The sequence below is a fragment of the Scyliorhinus torazame genome, chromosome 7, assembly GCF_047496885.1.
Source record: "Scyliorhinus torazame isolate Kashiwa2021f chromosome 7, sScyTor2.1, whole genome shotgun sequence".
NCBI classification, from domain to species: Eukaryota; Metazoa; Chordata; class Chondrichthyes; order Carcharhiniformes; family Scyliorhinidae; genus Scyliorhinus; species Scyliorhinus torazame.
In genome coordinates, this window is record NC_092713.1 from 307119937 (window position 1) to 307135435 (window position 15499).

General features: G+C 65.7%; 1 protein-coding gene across 5 annotated transcripts in view; it reads right to left on the minus strand.

The window, feature by feature from the left end:
• Positions 1–15499, minus strand: part of ndst1b (N-deacetylase/N-sulfotransferase (heparan glucosaminyl) 1b) — a 320572-nt gene that overhangs the window by 125575 nt on the left and 179498 nt on the right. Inside the window, exon 1 of one of the 5 annotated variants that reach the window (XM_072512716.1) lies at positions 2236–2492. The exons of the other annotated variants lie outside the window; for them this stretch is intronic. The gene's annotated coding sequence lies outside the window, so the exon portion shown is untranslated. Of the gene's footprint in view, positions 1–2235; positions 2493–15499 lie in introns of those variants that run through there. 5 annotated transcript variants of the gene reach the window in all.

Here is a 15499-nt window from a genome sequence, read left to right on the forward strand (position 1 = left end):
GCACATTAAAAACATGCCAAACGCCCATGAGGCTGTCAGCATTCTGGTGTAGCTTCTCCCAGGAGAATCCAGTGCTGAGTAACAGATGCGTTCCGTTGCTATTGCCTTTCCCAACGACCTACATATGCAAAATTGGGGTTTCCATTTTCATAAAGGTGAAGACTTTATGAAAGCACAGTTCAAAGGAGCTGGTTGAACTCTGCACCTGATGTGAGTATTGTCCTCTCCTCCTTTGAACCTGATTCAAGTGAGATCGTGAGGACCAAACAGTCGTTCCTTTCACATTACAGGTAAGCGATGGTGGCATGGACCGCGCAGGTCGGCTGGTGTGGGTCGCATAGATCAGCCAGGGTGGGTCACGAAAGTCGGCCGGTTGGCAAAAGTCGATTCCAGGAACAAAAGTTTGATAAACACTGTTTTATAAGACCCTAGTTCAGAGTCAGCTGTACTGCATCCAGTTCTGGGAACTTCACTTTCGGAAAGATGTGAAGGCATACAAACATGTGAATTAGGAGCAGGGATAGGCCACTCGGCCCCTCGAGCCTGCTCCGCCATTCAATAAGATCATGGCTGATCGGATTGTAACCTCAACCCCGCATTCCCGCCAACTCCGATAATCTTTCACCCCTTGTTCATCAAGAATCTATCTCGCTCTGCCTTAAAAATATTCAGACACTGCTTCCACTGTCTTTGAGGACGAGAGTTCCAGAGAGTCACAACCCTCTGAGAGAAAACATTCCTCCTCATCTCTGCCTGAATGGGTGACTCCTTATTTTTAAATAGTGACTCACGGGACTAGATTCTGCCACAAGGGGAAACACCCTCTCCACGTCCACCCTGGCGGTACCCCTCAGGATCTCCACGTCTACCCTGGTGGTACCCCTCAGGATCTCCACGTCTACCCTGGTGGTACCACTCAGGATCTCCACGTCTACCCTGGTGGTACCCCTCAGGATCTCCACATCCACCCTGGCGGTACCCCTCAGGATCTCCACGTCCACCCTGGCGGTACCCCTCAGGATCTCCACGTCCACCCTGGCGGTACCCCTCAGGATCTCCACGTCCACCCTGGCGGTACCCCTCAGGATCTCCACGTCCACCCTGGCGGTACCCCTCAGGATCTCCACGTCCACCCTGGTGGTACCCCTCAGGATCTCATGTTTCCAGGCAGCACGGTGGCCCAGTGGGTTAGCCCTGCTGCCTCACGGCGCCGAGGTCCCAGGTCCGACCCCGGCTCTGGGTCACTGTCCGTGTGGAGTTTGCACATTCTCCCCGTGTCTGCGTGGGTTTTGCCCCCGCAACCCAAAAGATGTGCAGGGTAGGTGGATTGGCCACACTAATTTGCCCCTTAATTGGAAAAAATGAATTGGGTACTCTAAATTTATAAAAATAAAATAAAAAAAGGATCTCATATGTTTCAATCAAGTCGCCTCTTACTCTTCTAAACCCCAGCAGATATAAGCCTACCCTGTCCAACCTTCCCTCATAAGACAACCCGCCCAATCCAGATATTAGCTCAATAAACCTTCTCCGAATACATTGGAGAGAGTGCAGAAAGATTCATGAGAATGGTTCCAGGGATGAGGAGCTTCAATTATGAAGACAGATTGGAGAAGTTAGGACTGTTAGCCTTGGAGGAGGGAAGGCTGCACGGAGATTCCATAGAAGTGTTCAAAATCGTGAGGGGTCTGGACAGAATAGATGTGGAAAACTGTTCCCATTGGTGGAAGGGTCAAGAACGAGACGGCACAAATTTAAATCAACTGGTTAAAAAAAAAAGGGGAAAGCGACTTGAGGAAAGTCATCACACCCAACCAGCCGTTATGGTCTGGAAGACACCGCCTGAGAGTGTGGTGGAGGCTGGTTCAATCGGAGCATTAGAAAGGTTTGGTTATCCGAAAAGGAAGAGTGTGCAAGGTCACTGAGAGACTTTAGGGGAACAGTACTAAGTGAATTGCTCATTCGGAGAGCTGGTGCAAAGACGATGGGCCGAATGTCCTCCCTTCTGCCCTGTAACAGTTCTGTGACTTTGTGGAAAAAGAATCTGTTTGAAGATATTTGATGTTACAACAGCTTACAGGCCGACTAATCAGCCCCGACAGGCGTCATTTTTTAAACAGATCAAGAACAAAATTGTAACGGGATGGAAGAAATGCATCTGAATTCATTCACACAATGTCCTGGCACACGGAAAATCCTTTATATCAATAAGATTCATTCTGACCTTTCACCTACCTGGTCCCACAATTATTAGACACGGAACCGGAGTGATTTCTTGGGCTGTCCAAGCCGCAAGATGTCACGGCAGGAAATTGAAAAGCTTTCCCACATCTTGCGCGTAAGGTAAGATTGTCCATCTGATCAAATGTCATTTTAGAAAATTAGTTACGGAATGTGGGCATTGCTGCCTCAGCCAGCATTTATTGCCCATCCCCTAACTGCCCCTGGAGAAGGCGGTGGTGAGCTGCCTTCTTGAGCCGCGGCAGTCCATGTGGTGTAGGTACACCCACAGTGCTGTTAGGGAGGGGGTTCCGGGACTTTTGACCCACGACAGCGAAGGAACGGCCGATATATTTCCAAGTCGAGGTGCTGAGCAGCTTGGAGGGGAGCTTCCAGATGGTGGGGTTCCTGTTGCTCACGTTATTCTGGAGTCTAGATGGTCGCGGTTATGACCTTGGGAGGTGCTGCCTGAGGAGCCTTGGTGAGTTCCCAACCACAACGTTCTCTCCACAGATGTTGGCCGGTCTCTGCTGACTATTTCCGACGCTTCCAGTCCTCGTTTCAGATCTCCGCCCACCCGTGCTGCACACTCTAGCTAGTTTAGAAATCAGTGAAAACAGAGGATTCAATCCCAATGATTGAGCGACACTCCTGCGCAATTCAATGACATTTCTACTGCCAACACCAGCTTGTTCCTCCTCCAAACCAGAATTGCCAATTTGCTGCTAATTAGTATCACATTCTAGAGAGTCACGTGGAGGTAGCTGAGCAGTGCTGACGGCATCGAGAGAGAGCTCAATTAGACTACCCTAGGTTGTGCAGCAAAATACCATTTCACAGTCAGACTGGATTCACAATCAGGCAGAAAACGGTACTTTGATCCACTGCCCAAGACCCTCTGCGTCAACAGCGACCGGCGGCTTGGGGCAGCTTCAATGGGAAACCCCATCGACAGCGGTGGGAGCGGAGATTCCTGCTGCCTCCGGATGCCAGGAAACACGTGGCTGGGAGGCAGGATCGTCCCGCCCAATAACACAAAATAGAAAACATATCCACATTTATTTCCACCCTTTCGCCAATTATGCAGCAAGTAAACTGAGTCCTTCTGTGTTAAGTTATAAACTGCCTCATTGACTATGTTTGTTACGCAGGCTACAGGAGAGTCATAATATGTTAAAAAGTGGCAGGAATCTTTTTATTCTTTCACGAGATGTCAGCATCGCGGGTTAGGCCGGAATTTATTGTCCATCCCCGATTGCCCTGGAGAATGTGGTGGGGAGCCGCCTTCATGAGCCGCTGCAGTCCATGTGGTGTAGGTACACCCACAGTGCTGTTAGGGAGGGAGTTCCAGGAGAGTGACCCAGTGATCCAGCCACCTACAATCATCTAAAAGTCTGATGTTACCCCCGCCAGTCCTCTCATCACAGGCCGATGCAGAAAACAAGGTCTGGGCGGATCTTTGGCTGAGGTCAGCTGCGGGTCCGACTTTTAGCTGATTTTGGGGCCGCAGTCAGAAGGTTTCAGACACCAATCGTTTTGTGCTTGGGAGACGAAGGTGACTCCAGCCGAATGACACCCCAATAGGTGGGTCCGACTCTCTCCACGGACCCTCTGACGTGAGAAGGGTTCTTCGCCAGGACAAAGAACAAAGAACAAAGAAAAGTACAGCACAGGAACAGGCCCTTCGGCCCTCCAAGCCCGTGCCGACCATGCTGCCCGACTAAACTACAATCTTCTACACTTCCTGGGTCCATATCCCTCGATTCCCATCCTATTCATGTATTTGTCAAGATGCCCCTTAAACGTCACTATCGTCCCTGCTTCCACCATCTCCTCCGGCAGCGAGTTCCAGGCACCCACTACCCTCTGAGTAAAAAACTTGCCTCGTACATCTACTCTAAACCTTGCCCCTCGCACCTTAAACCTATGCCCCCTAGTAATTGACCCCTCTACCCCGGGGAAAAGGCCTCTGACTATCCACTCTGTCTATGCCCCTCATAATTTTGTAGACCTCTATCAGGTCGCCCCTCAACCTCCGTCGTTCCAGTGAGAACAAACCAAGTTTATTCAACCTCTCCTCAAAGCCAGGGGAGGGGGGGAAAGGGGGGCGGGGAGGGAGGGGGAAAGGGGGCGGGGAGGGAGGGGGAAAGGGGGGCGGGGAGGGAGGGGGAAAGGGGGGCGGGGAGGGAGGGGGAAAGGGGGGCGGGGAGGAGGGGGAAAGGGGGGCGGGGAGGGAGGGGGAAAGGGGGGCGGGGAGGGAGGGGGAAAGGGGGGGTGGGGAGGGAGGGGGGAAAGGGGGGCGGGGAGGGGGGGAAAGGGGGGTGGGGGGGGAAAGGGGGGCGGGGAGGGGGGAAAGGGGGGCGGGGAGGGGGGAAAGGGGGCGGGGAGGGGGGAAAGGGGGCGGGGAGGGGGGAAAGGGGGCGGGGAGGGGGGAAAGGGGGCGGGGAGGGGGGAAAGGGGGCGGGGAGGGGGGAAAGGGGGCGGGGAGTGGGGACTGGGGGAAAGGGGGGCGGGGAAGGGGGAAAGGGGGACGGGGAGGGGGGGAAGGGGGGCGGGGAGGGGGGGGAAGGGGGGCGGGGAGGGGGGGGAAGGGGGGCGGGGAGGGGGGGGAAGGGGGGCGGGGAGGGGGGGGAAGGGGGGCGGGGAGGGGGGAAAGGGGGGCGGGGAGGGGGGAAAGGGGGGCGGGGAGGGGGGAAAGGGGGGCGGGGGAGGGGGGGAAAGGGGGGCGGGGAGGGGGGAAAGGGGGGCGGGGAGGGGGGAAAGGGGGGCGGGGAGGGGGGGAAAGAGGGGCGGGGAGGGGGGAAAGAGGGGCGGGGAGGGGGGGGAAAGAGGGGCGGGGAGGGGGGGAAAGAGGGGAGGGGAGGGGGGAAAGAGGGGCGGGGAGGGGGGGAAAGAGGGGCGGGGAGGGGGGAAAGAGGGGCGGGGAGGGGGGAAAGAGGGGCAGGGAGAGGGGAGGGGGTGAGGGGGAAGGGGGGCGGTGGGGAGGAGGGGAGGAGGGGGCGGGGAGGATGGGGTAGGGGAGGAGGGGCCGGGGAGGATGGGGTAGGGGAGGAGGGGGCGGGGAGGGGGGGAAGGGGGTGGTGAGGGCGGTAGGGGGAAGGGGGGCGGGGAGTAGGGGGAGGGGGAGGAGGGGAGTAGGGGGAGGAGGGGAGGGGAGGGGGAGGAGGGCGGGGAGGAGGGGAGGAGGGTGGTGGGGAGGAGGGTGGGGGGGAGGAGGAGGGGGAGGCGGGGAGGGGCGGGGGGCGGGGAGGGGCGGGGAGGGGTGGGGGGAGGGGGCGGGGAGGGGCGGGGGGAGGGACGGGGGGAGGGGCGGGGGAGGGGGTGGGGGGGCGGGGAGGGGGGGTTAGGGATTGGGGGAGGGGATTGGGGGAGGGGGAGGGGATTGGGGGAGGGCATTGGGGGAGGGGGGTGGGGATGGATTGGGGAGGGGGAGGGGATGGATGGGGGAGGGGATGGATGGGGGAGGGGATGGATGGGGGAGGGGGGAGGGGATGGATGGGGGAGGGGATGGATGGGGGAGGGGGGAGGGGATGGATGGGGGAGGGGGGCGGGGATGGATGGGGGAGGGGGGAGGGGATGGATGGGGGAGGGGGGAGGGGATGGACGGGGGAGGGGATGGATGGGGGAGGGGATGGATGGGGAGGGGGAGGGGATGGATGGGGGAGGGGATGGATGGGGGAGGGGATGAAGGGGGGAGGGGATGGATGGGGGAGGGGGGAGGGGATGGATGGGGGAGGGGGGAGGGGATGGATGGGGAGGGGGGAGGGGATGGATGGGGGAGGGGGGAGGGGATGGATGCGGGAGGGGGAGGGGATGGATTGGGGGAGGGGGGAGGGGATGGGGGGGAGGGGATGGATTGGGGGAGGGGGAGGGGATGGATTGGGGGAGGGGGGAGGGGATGGATTGGGGGAGGGGGGAGGAGATGGATTGGGGGAGGGGGAGGAGATGGATTGGGGGAGGGGGGAGGAGATGGATTGGGGGAGGGGGGAGGAGAAGGATTGGGGGGGGGGAGGAGATGGATTGGGGGAGGGGGGAGGAGATGGATTGGGGGAGGGGGGAGGAGATGGATTGGGGGAGGGGGGAGGAGATGGATTGGGGGAAGGGGGAGGAGATGGATTGGGGGAGGGGGGGAGGAGATGGATTGGGGGAGGGGGGAAGGAGATGGATTGGGGGAGGGGGGAGGAGATGGATTGGGGGAGGGGGGGAGGAGATGGATTGGGGGAGGGGGGGAGGGGATGGATTGGGGGGGGGAGGGGATGGATTGGGAGGGGGGAGGGGATGGATTGGGAGGGGGGAGGGGATGGATTGGGAGGGGGGAGGGGATGGATTGGGGGAGGGGATGGATTGGGGGAGGGGATGGATTGGGGGAGGGGGGAGGGGATGGATTGGGGGAGGGGGGAGGAGATGGATTGGGGGAGGGGGGAGGAGATGGATTGGGGGAGGGGGGAGGAGATGGATTGGGGGAGGGGGAGGAGATGGATTGGGGGAGGGGGAGGAGATGGATTGGGGGAGGGGGGAGGAGATGGATTGGGGGAGGGGAAGGAGATGGATTGGGGGAGGGGAAGGAGATGGATTGGGGGAGGGGGAGGAGATGGATTGGGGGAGTGGGGAGGAGATGGATTGGGGGAGGGGGGAGGAGATGGATTGGGGGAGGAGATGGATTGGGGGAGGGGGGAGGAGATGGATTGGGGGGGGGAGGAGATGGATTGGGGGAGGGGGAGGAGATGGATTGGGGGGAGGGGGAGGAGATGGATTGGGAGAGGGGAGGAGATGGATTGGGGGAAGGGGGAGGAGATGGTTGGGGGGGAGGGGGGAGGAGTGGATTGGGGGAGGGGGAGGAGATGGATTGGGGGAGGGGATGGATTGGGAGGGGATGGATTGGGGTGGGGGAGGGGGATGGATTGGGAGGGGGGAGGGGATGGATTGGGAGGGGGGAGGGGATGGATTGGGAGGGGGGAGGGGATGGATTGGGAGGGGGGTGGGGATGGATTGGGAGGGGGGAGGGGATGGATTGGGGGAGGGGATGGATTGGGGGAGGGGATGGATTGGGGGCGGGGGGAGGGGATGGTTGGGGGCGGGGGGAGGGAATGGATTGGGGGCGGGGGGAGGGAATGGATTGGGGGAGGGGGGAGGGGATGGATTGGGGGAGGGGGGAGGGGATGGATTGGGGGAGGGGGAGGGGATGGATTGGGGGAGGGGGGGAGGGGATGGATTGGGGGAAGGGGGAGGAGATGGATTGGGGGAGGGGGGAGGAGATGGATTGGGGGAGGAGATGTATTGGGGGGGGGGGAGGAGATGGATTGGGGGAGGGGGGAGGAGATGGATTGGGGGAGGGGGGAGGAGATGGATTGGGGGAGGGGGGAGGAGATGGATTGGGGGAGGGGGGAGGAGATGGATTGGGGGAGGGGGGAGGAGATGGATTGGGGGAGGGGGGAGGAGATGGATTGGGGGAGGGGGGAGGAGATGGATTGGGGGAAGGGGGAGGAGATGGATTGGGGGAAGGGGGGGAGGAGATGGATTGGGGGAGGGGGGGGGGGAGGAGATGGATTGGGGGAGGGGGGGGAGGAGATGGATTGGGGGAGGGGGGAGGAGATGGATTGGGGGAGGGGGGGAGGAGATGGATTGGGGGAGGGCGGAAGAGATGGATTGGGGGAGGAGATGGATTGGGGGAGGGGGGAGGGGATGGATTGGGAGGGGGGAGGGGATGGATTGGGGGGGGAGGGGATGGATTGGGGGAGGGGGGAGGGGATGGATTGGGGGAGGGGGGAGGGGATGGATTGGGGGAGGGGGAGGAGATGGATTGGGGGAGGGGGAGGAGATGGATTGGGGGAGGGGGGAGGAGATGGATTGGGGGAGGGGGAGGAGATGGATTGGGGGAGGGGGGAGGAGATGGATTGGGGGAGGGGAAGGAGATGGATTGGGGGAGGGGAAGGAGATGGATTGGGGGAGGGGGAGGAGATGGATTGGGGGGAGTGGGGAGGAGATGGATTGGGGGAGGGGGGAGGAGATGGATTGGGGGAGGAGATGGATTGGGGGAGAGGGGAGGAGATGGATTGGGGGGGGGAGGAGATGGATTGGGGGAGGGGGAGGAGATGGATTGGGGGAGGGGGAGGAGATGGATTGGGGAGAGGGGAGGAGATGGATTGGGGGAAGGGGAGGAGATGGATTGGGGGGAGGGGGGAGGAGATGGATTGGGGGAGGGGGAGGAGATGGATTGGGGGAGGGGATGGATTGGGAGGGGATGGATTGGGAGGGGGAGGGGATGGATTGGGAGGGGGAGGGGATGGATTGGGAGGGGGGAGGGGGATGGATTGGGAGGGGGGAGGGGATGGATTGGGAGGGGGGAGGGGATGGATTGGGAGGGGGGAGGGGATGGATTGGGGGAGGGGATGGATTGGGGGAGGGGATGGATTGGGGGCGGGGGGAGGGGATGGATTGGGGGCGGGGGGAGGGAATGGATTGGGGGCGGGGGGAGGGAATGGATTGGGGGAGGGGGGAGGGGATGGATTGGGGAGGGGGGAGGGGATGGATTGGGGGAGGGGGAGGGGATGGATTGGGGGAGGGGGGAGGGGATGGATTGGGGGAAGGGGGAGGAGATGGATTGGGGGAGGGGGGAGGAGATGGATTGGGGGAGGAGATGTATTGGGGGGGGGGGAGGAGATGGATTGGGGGAGGGGGGAGGAGATGGATTGGGGGAGGGGGGAGGAGATGGATTGGGGGAGGGGGGAGGAGATGGATTGGGGGAGGGGGGAGGAGATGGATTGGGGGAGGGGGGAGGAGATGGATTGGGGGAGGGGGGAGGAGATGGATTGGGGGAGGGGGGAGGAGATGGATTGGGGGAAGGGGGAGGAGATGGATTGGGGGAAGGGGGGGAGGAGATGGATTGGGGGAGGGGGGGGGAGGAGATGGATTGGGGGAGGGGGGGGAGGAGATGGATTGGGGGAGGGGGGGAGGAGATGGATTGGGGGAGGGGGGGAGGAGATGGATTGGGGGAGGGCGGAAGAGATGGATTGGGGGAGGAGATGGATTGGGGGAGGGGGGAGGGGATGGATTGGGTGGGGGGAGGGGAGGATTGGGAGGGGGGAGGGGATGGATTGGGAGGGGGGAGGGGATGGATTGGGGGGGGGAGGGGATGGATTGGGGGAGGGGGGAGGGGATGGATTGGGGGGAGGGGGGAGGGGATGGATTGGGGGAGGGGGAGGAGATGGATTGGGGGAGGGGGAGGAGATGGATTGGGGGAGGAGATGGATTGGGGGAGGGGGGAGGAGATGGATTGGGGGAGGGGAAGGAGATGGATTGGGGGAGGGGAAGGAGATGGATTGGGGGAGGGGAAGGAGATGGATTGGGGGAGGGGAAGGAGATGGATTGGGGGAGGGGGGAGGAGATGGATTGGGGGAGGGGGGAGGAGATGGATTGGGGGAGGGGGGAGGAGATGGATTGGGGGAGGAGATGGATTGGGGAGGGGGGAGGAGATGGATTGGGGGAGGGGGGAGGAGATGGATTGGGGGAGGGGGAGGAGATGGATTGGGGGAGGGGGAGGAGATGGATTGGGGAGGGGGAGGAGATGGATTGGGGAGGGGGGAGGAGATGGATTGGGGGAAGGGGGGAGGAGATGGATTGGGGGAGGGGGGGAGGAGATGGATTGGGGAGGGGGGAGGAGATGGATTGGGGGAGGGGGGAGGAGATGGATTGGGGGAGGGGGGGAGGAGATGGATTGGGGGAGGGGATGGATTGGGAGGGGGGAGGGGATGGATTGGGAGGGGGGAGGGGATGGATTGGGAGGGGGGGAGGGGATGGATTGGGAGGGGGGAGGGGATGGATTGGGAGGGGGGAGGGGATGGATTGGGAGGGGGGAGGGGGGAGGGGATGGATTGGGGGAGGGGGGGAGGGATGGATTGGGGGAGGGGGGAGGGGATGGATTGGGGGAGGGGGGAGGGATGGATTGGGGGAGGGGGAGGAGATGGATTGGGGAGGGGGGAGGAGATGGATTGGGGGAGGGGGGAGGAGATGGATTGGGGAGGGGGGAGGAGATGGATTGGGGGAGGGGGGAGGAGATGGATTGGGGAGGGGAAGGAGATGGATTGGGGGAGGGGAAGGAGATGGATTGGGGGAGGGGGGAGGAGATGGATTGGGGGAGGGGGGAGGAGATGGATTGGGGGAGGGGGAGGAGATGGATTGGGGGAGGAGATGGATTGGGGGAGGGGGGAGGAGATGGATTGGGGGAGGAGATGGATTGGGGGAGGGGGGAGGGGATGGATTGGGGTGGGGGGAGGGGATGGATTGAGGGGAGGGGATGGATTGGGGGAGGGGATGGATTGGGGGAGGGGATGGATTGGGGGAGGGGATGGATTGGGGGAGGGTGGAGGGGATGGATTGGGGGAGGGGGGAGGGGATGGATTGGGGGAGGGTGGAGGGGATGGATTGGGGGAGGGGGGAGGGGATGGATTGGGGGAGGGGGGAGGGGATGGATTGGGGAGGGGGGAGGGGATGGATTGGGGAGGGGGAGGGGATGGATTGGGGGAGGGGGGAGGGGATGGATTGGGGAGGGGATGGATTGGGGGAGGGGATGGATTGGGGGAGGGGGAAGGGGATGGATTGGGGGAGGGGGGAGGGGATGGATGGGGGAGGGGGGAGGGGAAGGATTGGGGGAGGGGATGGATTGGGGGAGGGGGATGGATTGGGGGAGGGGGGAGTGTGGGGAGGGGGGAGTGAGGGGAGGGGAGGGGGGAGTGAGGGGAGGGGAGGGGGGAGTGAGGGGAGGGGAGGGGGGAGTGAGGGGAGGGGAGGGGGGAGTGGGGGGGGGGAGGGGGGGAGTGAGGGGAGGGGAGGGGGGAGTGAGGGGAGGGGAGGGGGGGAGTGAGGGGAGGGGAGGGGGGAGTGAGGGGAGGGGAGGGGGGAGTGAGGGGAGGGGAGGGGGGAGGGAGGGGAGGGGGGAGTGAGGGGAGTGGAGGGGGGAGTGAGGGGAGGGGAGGGGGAGTGAGGGGAGGGGAGGGGGGAGTGAGGGGAGGGAGGGGGGAGTGAGGGGAGGGGAGGGGGGAGTGAGGGGAGGGGAGGGGGGAGTGAGGGGAGGGGAGGGGGGAGTGAGGGGAGGGGAGGGGAGGGGGGAGTGGGGGGTGGGGAGGGGAGGGGGGAGTGGGGGGTGGGGAGGGGAGGGGGGAGTGGGGGGAGGGGAGGGGGGAGTGGGGGGTGGGGAGGGGAGGGGGGAGTGGGGGGTGGGGAGGGGAGGGGGGAGTGGGGGGTGGGGAGGGGAGGGGGGTGGGGAGGGGAGGGGGGTGGGGAGGGGAGGGGGGAGTGGGGGGTGGGGAGGGGGGGGGGGAGTGGGGGGTGGGGAGGGGAGGGGGGTGGGGAGGGGAGGGGGGTGGGGAGGGGGGAGGGGATGGATTGGGGGAGGGGATGGATTGGGGGAGGGGGTGGGGGAGGGGGTGGGGGAGGGGATGGATTGGGGGGAGGAGATGGATTGGGGGGGGGGAGGAGATGGATTGGGGGAGGGGGAGGAGATGGATTGGGGGAAGGGGGGGAGGAGATGGATTGGGGGAGGGGGAGATGGATTGGGGGAGGGGGGAGGAGATGGATTGGGGGAGGGGGAGGAGATGGATTGGGGGAGGGGGAGGAGATGGATTGGGGGAGGGGGAGGAGATGGATTGGGGGAGGGGGAGGAGATGGATTGGGGGAGGGGGAGGAGATGGATTGGGGAGGGGGAGGAGATGGATTGGGGGAGGGGGAGGAGATGGATTGGGGGAGGGGGAGGAGATGGATTGGGGGAGGGGGGAGGAGATGGATTGGGGGAGGGGGTGGAGGGGAGGGGAGGGGGGTGGGAGGGGAGGGGTGGGAGGGGAGGGGAGGGGGTGGGAGGGGAGGGGAGGGGGTGGGAGGGGAGGGGAGGGGGTGGGAGGGGAGGGGAGGGGGGGGAGGGGAGGGGAGGGGGGGGGAGGGGGTGGGAGGGGAGGGGGGGGTGGGAGGGGAGGGGGGGGGGGGTGGGAGGGGAGGGGGGGGAGGGGAGGGGGGGGGTGGGAGGGGAGGGGAGGGGGGGGGTGGGAGGGGAGGGGAGGGGGGGGTGGGAGGGGAGGGGAGGGGGGGGTGGGAGGGGAGGGGAGGGGAGGGGGGGGTGGGAGGGGAGGGGAGGGGAGGGGGGGGTGGGAGGGGAGGGGAGGGGGGGGTGGGAGGGGAGGGGAGGGGGGGGTGGGAGGGGAGGGGAGGGGAGGGGGGGGTGGGAGGGGAGGGGAGGGGGGGGGGAGGGGAGGGGAGGGGGGGGGAGGGGAGGGGAGGGGGGGGAGGGGGGGTGGGAGGGGAGGGGAGGGGGGGAGGGGAGGGGGGGGAGGTGGGGGTGGGAGGGGAGGGGAGGGGGGGGGTGGGAGGGAGGGGAGGGGGGGGTGGAGGGGAGGGGAGGGGGGGGGGTGGGAGGGGAGGGGAGGGGGGGGGTGGGGAGGGGAGGGGGGGGTGGGAGGGGAGGGGGGGGGTGGGAGGGGAGGGGAGGGGGGGGGGTGGGAGGGGAGGGGAGGGGGGGGTGGGAGGGGAGGGGAGGGGGGGGTGGGAGGGGAGGGGAGGGGGGGGGTGGGAGGGGAGGGGAGGGGGGGGTGGGAGGGGAGGGGAGGGGGGGGGGTGGGAGGGGAGGGGAGGGGGGGGGTGGGAGGGGAGGGGAGGGGGGGGTGGGAGGGGAGGGGAGGGGGGGGTGGGAGGGGAGGGGAGGGGGGGGTGGGAGGGGAGGGGAGGGGGGGGTGGGAGGGGAGGGGAGGGGGGGGGTGGGAGGGGAGGGAGGGAAGGGGGGCGGGGAGGGGGGGAAGGGGGGCGGGGAGGGGGGGGAAGGGGGGCGGGGAGGGGGGAAAGGGGGGCGGGGAGGGGGGAAAGGGGGGCGGGGAGGGGGGAAAGGGGGGCGGGGAGGGGGGGAAAGGGGGGCGGGGAGGGGGGGAAAGGGGGGCGGGGAGGGGGGAAAGGGGGGCGGGGAGGGGGGAAAGGGGGGCGGGGAGGGGGGGGAAAGAGGGGCGGGGAGGGGGGGAAAGAGGGGCGGGGAGGGGGGGGAAAGAGGGGCGGGGAGGGGGGGGAAAGAGGGGAGGGGAGGGGGGAAAGAGGGGCGGGGAGGGGGGGAAAGAGGGGCGGGGAGGGGGGAAAGAGGGGCGGGGAGGGGGGAAAGAGGGGCAGGGAGAGGGGAGGGGGTGAGGGGGAAGGGGGGCGGTGGGGAGGAGGGGAGGAGGGGGCGGGGAGGATGGGGTAGGGGAGGAGGGGCCGGGGAGGATGGGGTAGGGGAGGAGGGGGCGGGGAGGGGGGGTAGGGGGAAGGGGGTGGGGAGGGCGGTAGGGGGAAGGGGGGCGGGGAGTAGGGGGAGGGGGAGGAGGGGAGTAGGGGGAGGAGGGGAGGGGAGGGGGAGGAGGGCGGGGAGGAGGGTGGTGGGGAGGAGGGTGGGGGGGAGGAGGAGGGGGAGGCGGGGAGGGGCGGGGGGCGGGGAGGGGTGGGGGGAGGGGGCGGGGAGGGGCGGGGGGAGGGGCGGGGAGGGGGTAGGGGGAGGGGGTGGGGGGGCGGGGAGGGGGGTTAGGGATTGGGGGAGGGGATTGGGGGAGGGGATTGGGGGAGGGGGAGGGGATTGGGGGAGGGGATTGGGGGGAGGGGGGAGGGGATTGGGGGAGGGGGGAGGGGATTGGGGGAGGGGATTGGGGGAGGGGGGTGGGGATGGATTGGGGAGGGGGAGGGGATGGATGGGGGAGGGGATGGATGGGGGAGGGGATGGATGGGGGAGGGGGGAGGGGATGGATGGGGGAGGGGATGGATGGGGGAGGGGGGAGGGGATGGATGGGGGAGGGGGGAGGGGATGGATGGGGGAGGGGGGAGGGGATGGATGGGGGAGGGGGGAGGGGATGGACGGGGGAGGGGATGGATGGGGGAGGGGATGGATGGGAGGGGGAGGGGATGGATGGGGGAGGGGATGGATGGGGGAGGGGATGAAGGGGGGAGGGGATGGATGGGGGAGGGGGGAGGGGATGGATGGGGGAGGGGGGAGGGGATGGATGGGGAGGGGGTAGGGGATGGATGGGGGAGGGGGGAGGGGATGGATGCGGGAGGGGGAGGGGATGGATTGGGGGAGGGGGGAGGGGATGGGGGGGGAGGGGATGGATTGGGGGAGGGGGAGGGGATGGATTGGGGGAGGGGGGAGGGGATGGATTGGGGGAGGGGGGAGGAGATGGATTGGGGGAGGGGGAGGAGATGGATTGGGGGAGGGGGAGGAGATGGATTGGGGGAGGGGGAGGAGAAGGATTGGGGGAGGGGGGAGGAGATGGATTGGGGGAGGGGGGAGGAGATGGATTGGGGGAGGGGGGAGGAGATGGATTGGGGGAGGGGGGAGGAGATGGATTGGGGGAAGGGGGGAGGAGATGGATTGGGGGAGGGGGGGAGGAGATGGATTGGGGGAGGGGGGAAGGAGATGGATTGGGGGAGGGGGGAGGAGATGGATTGGGGGAGGGGGGGAGGAGATGGATTGGGGGAGGGGGGGAGGGGATGGATTGGGGGGGGAGGGGATGGATTGGGAGGGGGGAGGGGATGGATTGGGAGGGGGGAGGGGATGGATTGGGAGGGGGGAGGGGATGGATTGGGGGGAGGGGATGGATTGGGGGGAGGGGATGGATTGGGGGAGGGGGGAGGGGATGGATTGGGGGAGGGGGGAGGAGATGGATTGGGGGAGGGGGGAGGAGATGGATTGGGGGAGGGGGAGGAGATGGATTGGGGGAGGGGGAGGAGATGGATTGGGGGGAGGGGGGAGGAGATGGATTGGGGGAGGGGAGGAGATGGATTGGGGGAGGGGAAGGAGATGGATTGGGGGAGGGGGGAGGAGATGGATTGGGGGAGTGGGGAGGAGATGGATTGGGGGAGGGGGGAGGAGATGGATTGGGGGAGGAGATGGATTGGGGGAGGGGGGAGGAGATGGTTGGGGGAGGGGGGAGGAGATGGATTGGGGGGGGGGGGAGGAGATGGATTGGGGGAGGGGGAGGAGATGGATTGGGGGAGGGGGAGGAGATGGATTGGGGAGAGGGGGAGGAGATGGATTGGGGGAAGGGGGAGGAGATGGATTGGGGGGAGGGGGGAGGAGATGGATTGGGGGAGGGGGGAGGAGATGGATTGGGGGAGGGGATGGATTGGGAGGGGATGGATTGGGAGGGGGAGGGGATGGATTGGGAGGGGGGAGGGGATGGATTGGGAGGGGGGAGGGGATGGATTGGGAGGGGGGAGGGGATGGATTGGGAGGGGGGAGGGGATGGATTGGGAGGGGGGAGGGGATGGATTGGGGGAGGGATGA